General features: G+C 34.6%; 1 long non-coding RNA gene across 1 annotated transcript in view; it reads right to left on the bottom strand.

Moving 5' to 3' along the window:
• Positions 1 to 230: 230 nt before the first annotated feature.
• The window catches only part of LOC126284053 (uncharacterized), a 103,546-nt gene continuing 96,043 nt past the window's right edge, over positions 231 to 7,733 (bottom strand). The window contains exons 2-3 of the long non-coding RNA XR_007551431.1: positions 2,563 to 2,923; positions 231 to 402 (exon numbers count right to left, since the gene is read on the bottom strand). This is a non-coding gene — a long non-coding RNA (uncharacterized LOC126284053). The remainder of the gene's footprint in view (positions 403 to 2,562; positions 2,924 to 7,733) is intronic.

Here is a 7,733-nt window from a genome sequence, read left to right as displayed (position 1 = left end):
TCAGGATCAGTGTTATTACTCAGTGGATGAATTCATGCGGGACAAACTGGAAATTTGAGCTGGGTACAATGTGTTATCCTTATAGTGTTGTTATTTATTATAGTGCTATTATTTATTAATGTAAAAATCATTGTAATTGTTTTATAAATTTTTGACATGTCTCCTGTACGCAAACCAAATGGATTGCAAATGTACGTCATGAGATGAATAAAACACAATTCACAAATCAATTCACTAAACTAAAATTCTTTGTTAGTTTATCAGTTCTTACCAGTCAAAATTACAAACATTTAACTGAAAACCAAAACAATGAAAAAGTCCCAGGTTTTTCCCCACTTTCTCGTAGATGAAGAAATTCTCAGGTTTCCTGGGGTGTATACATCCTGTTAATTCATCCTGTGCCTGAAAAAGCAGTTAGAGCGTAGTTGCATTGTGCTTACTGCAATGGTTATATCAATAATAAATAAATAACTTTAAATTAACCTTCTCAATTTTTATTTAATACCACAATCTGTTGAACTACAGTGATTGCAATTTCCCCTTTAATACATAAAAATCTACAACACTGAAGAAAATGGATCGTGTTATAATGACGGAGAAACTTCGAATAAAATTTTCCTTATTCCTTGAAGACAACATTATTTCTTGAACATTTAAACATATTATTTTACCAATAAATTGTGTAAAAATCTTGTACTGTGAGCTACAAACAGTACTGTTGAAGAGGGCAAACTAAATGCAATATGCTTTGAAATTACAGTATACACAAAAAACAATAGTGCTCCACAGCAATCAACTTTGTAAGAGTGACATAATAATCATGAAATTGTAAACACTGGAAAAAAAGAAAAAAAAAGTGTTTGTGCATGTGTGTGAAGACAAAGGGGAAAGACAAATGTGTGTAGAGCTCATGCTGTAAGGGTTCCTTAATTATTCATTTAGATGGTTCATCTACACTATGTTTCTCAACTTTTCTGAGGCCATTACGCCTGAATGCAGTCAGATATAAGCTATTCCTCCATAAGGTATATAAGCTATAACTACAATTCCAACATCACCGACATTAATGCCTAACTAACTTTTAGACTGAAAAAAAATTTTATTTCAACACTTTTATGTTTAGTATTACAAAAGATAGTTTTCTATGTGTTTTATTAGAGAATGAAAAACTGTTTCTGCTTATTTGTAACAACCTTTTTTATAAAACAATGAAATGCTTAGCAGTGCATCACTGTGCTACCTACAACTCCTCTTTAAAAATGAAGGCTAACTATCTACATTGAGGATAGACACTTTTAACAAAATATGCTTCCTTTGCACCACTCCTCTCCTAGTGACTCTTGCTTCACCCACACATCACACCCTCATTTAAAACTAATCAAACTAAAATGCATGCACAACACTAACTGTTCATAAATTACTTCATTGCCAGACTCATTACTTATGAACTGGTAGAAATTTGGAAGAGTTTATTCTGCTGATGCATTATGTCTGACCACTGCTAATAATACTAATAACAATAATGACAATGTGTAGGCCCTACAGCAATTTAGTTAGTTAATGTTGTGTTGTGCCCTCAACTACATGGATTAGCTATTGTTAAGTGAATAGTGAATCAATTTCTGGTCCACTGCAGGAACTACTTACAACTTGGAGAAGGCATTCTGTTGAAATACCAAAGGATATGTGATATATTTGTATTAGTTTTCCTGTCATAAAGTAAAATGTTTGTCTATGTGAGTGGCCACGTGAGCAAGATGATGTTCGTACATTCGTTTCATTGATTTTAATCTCACCCAAATTGTGTCAAAGGGTTAATGTTCATATCTGGGGGGGGGGGGGGGGGGGAGGATAAGAACTGGAAGTTAGTAATCAGTGTTACAGTCTTACGAAACAGTGATAATAATAGTGACCTTTACATAAAAAAATTTTAACAGCAACACAATCGAATTCTTTCTTTTTACCCCTTCAAAAACCCCTTTTTACCCATGTTGGAAACCACTGCTCTATAGTTTTTGATGACTGAGTCTGCGAGAATAAAAATTTGTGACACAAATGCCCATATCTGTTGCTTACATTGTCTTAGAAACTTAAATTTTTTACTGCACCCGAGAGAAAAGGGGTCTTAACAGATGATTGTACTTTTTGATTGTACTGACTTAGTAGCATAGATTTTTTTACACTGCCAAGGGACTGCAGACCTGACATACATTTCAAATAACTGTTCCCGGGAAAAGGGGGTCTTAACGGTCAGCCAGACAGAGATACAGACAACAAAGTTATCTTATTATGGCTCCAATTTGAGTGACAAGTGGAAAAAAAGTTGAAATGTTACATTAATCATATAAGTACCTTCACTTCAATAAGGAGAAACAATTTTTTGAAAAGAAATTGCTGCCACAGTTTGCAGGAACATATATATAGCTTGCAATGTTAATTTACTAACTAACGTATCCTGCACTCACCTTACCCGTAGTCCTATTCATTCAGCCACTAACATCATTAATTCCCCTACACCTAACTTCAACCACTACATTTCTGTTTTTAAATTCTGTAACCTACCTACATGATCAGAGATGTAACATTCCATGCTCTGACCCCTGATAACAATATCCTCTTGAGAAGTTCCCATCCAGAGGCCCAAACAGGGGACTATTTTGCTCTGGAATATTTTACCCATCTTAATTTAACCATATAATAGAGCTGTATGCTCCTGGGAAAAATAATGGCTGCAGTTTTCCCGCGCTTTCAGTTGTTTGCAGTATCAATACAGCAAGGCCATGATGGCTAATGCTACTAGGCAAGATCAGTCAGTCCTCCAGATTGCAGCCCCCACAACTTCTGGAAAGACTGTTGCTCCTCCTCAGAAACCACATGTATGTCTGGCCTCTCCATTAGGGGTAATGTGAGAGTAGGTCTAATACTGAAAAAGAAAAGAGTAAGGTGGGTAAGCTACTATGAACAGCATAGTGAACAAATTATCATAGCCAAAATAGACATGAAGTCAACAACCACCACAGTATTACAAATTTATATACTAATTAGTTCTGCAGATGATGAAGGAATTGAAAAACAGGCATAATGAATTAAAAGAAATTATTCGTATATTGAAGGGAGAGGAAAATTTATTTGTGATGGAAGACTAGACTCTGAGGTCCATAAAGTGGGAAAAGATAAATGGAGAATATGGACTGGGGAAAAGGAATTAAAGAGGAATGCATCTGGTGGAATTTTGCACAGAGCATGGTTTACTCATCACTAACATTTTGTTTAAAAATGATGTAAGAATGCTGTATATGTGGAAGGGACATAGAGACACTGGAAGTTTTCAGATGGATTATACAATGTAAGGCAGAAATTTCAGAACCAGATTTTAAACTGCACGCCATTTTCAGAGACAGATATTGACTTTGATCTTAATTTACTGCATGCTAAATAAAAACCACTGCAGCTATTGTAATTCCTTTATTACAGGCATGACAGGTTTCATAATTTAAATTACAACATCAGGTGCAAATCTGAATAAAAATAAGAAAGAGACCATGGACAATATTACACAAAGACCCTATCACAGCAATAAGAAGTGTCTGCAAGACTGAATACTTACATTACAGTGGCTTCTACAGTCCGATTCTAACTCTTTCTCTAAAAGAGGGGAAATTTTGCGAAAAGTGATAGTCACCGACCAAAACAGGGCAACAAAACTGCAAACTATGAACAAATGGGATAAGAGAAAAGGTTATAAAAATAATATCACAAAAAGGTGGAGTGGGGAAAAAGATGAAGTACGGAGTAAACAATACTTCAGAGGAAGTCATGCAGGAACAGAATGCTGCAACTACCCTAAATGAACAGAAATGATATCAAAACTTAGGCTCTGAAGGAAGCAATGCATGTGCGGAAGTGTAAATTACATCTGATAAACTTCATGAAAATTTTTGAAAACCAGGTGTACACACATAAACATTATTAATAAAATTAGCAAACATTAACTGAACAACTCCTAGACATAAGGACAAAAGCCTAGAAACTGTTGTGGACCACTTATAAACATAACATTTAGAATTAACAATAATAAAAATTCTTACAGTTTTCAAAAAGTTTTTTTTTTTAATTTTTAAAAACTCTTTGAAAAGGGAAACAGTCCTAGTAGAGGCACCAAGGAAGAGGAGGTAAGGGGGAGAGGGCAATGAACCAGGCTACATGTAGCCAAAATGGATTTACATCTTAATTCAGTTTGAGAATTAAGTGTTTGATGTGAAGGTTTTCTTAACACATGAAAGATCTCCAGCTCTTCAAAGATATCAATAATATTACCCTTAAATTCTGTAAGTAAAACTGTAGGAGCAGATATAATACTAGAAACTAAGTGACCTGTTTCAGGCAAATCCGAATTCAAGACTGAACTGGGACATGAACCAGAATTGTACTCCTTAAACCTAACTTCAAAGGACCTTCCAGTTTGACCTATTTACTTAGACTGGCAATCATCATGGGTGATGTAAACATTTGCTCACTTGTACGACATGTGTTTCATTCTCTCCCTGTGTTTAAACTTCAGTCCATTATTCCTAGGAATGAAACATGGTGGGACAATATCTTTTATAGCCAACTGTATACACTGTCAATTTGAATCCATTCCAAAATACAGAATCTTATTGTAAGAAACAATCCTAGCCCATTCTAATGCACAGGGAGTAATTTAGGTGAAATATTATGTTGATCCTGGACCAGAGCAATCTAATGCTCTTTTCATTTTTCTTTTTTAAAAGGCTCTTGTTAACACTCAAAACAAAATCAGTGTTGTACCCATTAGAAAATGCTATGAACTGGATGACCCTATATTCACATTCATATGATACTTTAGATAACAGGGTGTATGTAATGTGTAAAGCATTGACTCTAGAGGTTGAGAGGAAGAGCTGTGAGTAACCAAATCTGTGGTTGCCGATTTTCTATAATTGTCATACTCAAAAGAATTCCCTGATCTAGTGACTGATACGTCCAAAAATGGTAAGTTCTCTTTACACTATGTTCAGTTGTGAATTGTACATGGTCACTGAAGCCAATAAGATGATAGAGGAAATTGTCACTCTTCAGGGTGGAACACTTAAATAAAAGAAAGATGTCATGTATATAGCATTACCAAAGTGGAACTTTACTGCAGTACACAGGTAGCTCACTGGAAATCCATAGCGCCTGGATCTAGTATAGTTTGAATAATTGTAGCCACTTGCTTATTTTTGACTGGTGTTATTGTAATAAGACATTTAAATTTGGCTCAACAATAAGCATTGGAACCCAGAAACTAATTTATCAGTAGATTCAGATTGTTGCTGAGCACTTTAGTCACAATGCAACTACATAACACATGAAATTGTAAACAGTATTATTTAAATAAAAAGACCCTTTCAACTGAACACTGTAACTGTCCATTCATGAAAGTTACATGAAGTATTTCAAAACTTGTCCTTACTAAACAATTATGTACGTTACAAATCCACAAAATTTATTAACTTTTATTAAAGACAATAATTGCTTTTCAGTTCAGTAAAACAGAATACTCAGATTCATTGTAGCACTTGGGATAGGATCCAGTCAAGGTAAAAGACGAAGGATAAAATATGGTGGCTCAATAGAGAGTTTACAGAACACAAAATTATTATTGAAAACATAACCACATAAGTGGTCTGTGCAAAGATACAGTATTCAACTGACAATTTGAACTAAAGGTGACAGCAGTGTTGATCTCCTGTGCTGGCTCATCCTGTGCAACAAGCTCTGCAAATTCTCTTCTTAGTTTCGGATTTTCATAGGACAGAGTAAACCAAAGAATTCCAAGAATAATAAGTTGCATTATTTCTTCATCCGATGCTACATTATATAATCTTGCATTTATCCTTGTCTCTTTCACTTATGAGATGTGCACTCTTTGCCTACTAGCCACCAACTGACTCATGCCACAAAGGAGCTTTGCAGTTTGACCGCCAGATCCACCTTTTCTATTCCCACCTAGCCAGTTCCATTGCAGAGGGATTCCCTCCAAGATTTACATTATTGCAAACCTACTTTCCCTATGCATGAACCAGTAAATATAACATTTTCATACTTTTACAACACATTACTTTTGACATTACACCCATAGATTAGTAACAGTTACATAAACTACCATACATAATCAATAAAACATTTACATAGATGTTACATCACAGAGCATAGTCATCCAGAAATCACATTAAGTAAAAACAGACAAGATAATTGGGTGTTTGAAACTTTTACCTAACTACTTGGCTAAAATTTTTCAGTGAGATAACCTGGTCCATTTTTTGTGTTAACAAGCAGGTGATTCGGAACCCCAGGCTTGTGTGTCTTTACAACGTCATGTAATTCGGGGAGGGGGGGGGGGGGGCAGGAGGAGGGGAGACACTGACATTCAGAGATACCAAAGTACATCTTTTATGCTGATCAGGGAAAACTTCTAAAGATTTCAAGGTCTTCTCTACACTAGTCAGATATTTAGAGACTAAGTCAAATCTGGTTATTGTGATACTATTGCCTTCAAAGAAGTGATGCACTTTGCTAATGTAATACACTTCATAAGTAATGTCTGCTGCTTTAAATTTATCAGCACATACTATAAGGGCCTTGTTGTCTGACAATTTCTTACTAACACCAACTGAATGGGAACATTGAGAAACTGAACACATCCAAAAAAAAATAAAGTTCAGGAGATTAAAACATTCCAGACTTTAATATTATGCAGAAATTTCAGTTTTCTTTTCACTGTTTGTTAAAGTGAATGTAGATAAAAGAATACCAGAAGACTGTAGACAATCTTGATACATTTTCTTGATGTTAGTAGTAGTAGTAGTAGTAGTAGTAGTAGTAGTAGTAGTTTATTCATCCAGAGACAAAGTACATTGCATGGATTTCGTCAAACTATACAAAATACAGATGTGCATAGTAGACTACATAACATCAGACCACATTGAAATAGCACGTACAACTTTGATTTTTTACATTGATGTATGAGAAAGACTTTTTACATAGAATACACAGTTGATATTTAGATATAACACATATAATTAAAGCACTTTTGTAGATAATATTTATTTAGATCATAGCAACAGTCAGATAAAAATTACTATTGGCATAGAGTACATAAATATAATTGTTTAGTATGAAGCTATTCCAGGTATTCTTTTACACTATAATAGCAGTTGGTCATTAAAAATTTGAATACTGCTTCTTTAAATGAAGACAATTTTTTTATTTCTTTTATCTTTACCGGTAGTTTGTTGTACAATCTGCTTCCTTGTATGTTTGTTTGTTTCTGCGCCAAAGCCTTGTTAACTCTTTTTGTATGAATGTCATTGCACTTTCTTGTGTTGTAAGTATGTAGATCCGAGTTGGATTGGAAATTGTTAATATTTCTTCTCACATTAATTATACTTTTCTGTATATAGAGGCATGGTAGGGGTAGAATATTCAGCTGTTTAAATAATTGCTTTGAAGGAGTTAGCCTTGAACTGTTGGTAATTATTCTAACAGCTTGTTTTTGTAGAGTGAAGATGATTTTGAGATTTTTCTTACTATGACCCCAGAAGGCGAGGCCATAGGTAATAGCAGAATGTATATAAGCAAAGTAAACAGTTCTGCTACATTCCCTACTACATACAAAACTAATAACACATAAAGCAAAGCAAGCAGAGCTTAACTTATGCAACAGATTC

The sequence above is a fragment of the Schistocerca gregaria genome, chromosome 8 (assembly GCF_023897955.1).
Source record: "Schistocerca gregaria isolate iqSchGreg1 chromosome 8, iqSchGreg1.2, whole genome shotgun sequence".
Lineage (NCBI taxonomy): Eukaryota > Metazoa > Arthropoda > Insecta > Orthoptera > Acrididae > Schistocerca > Schistocerca gregaria.
The sequence above is the reverse complement of the archived record's forward strand: the minus strand, read 5'-3'. Positions and strand labels throughout refer to the sequence as shown.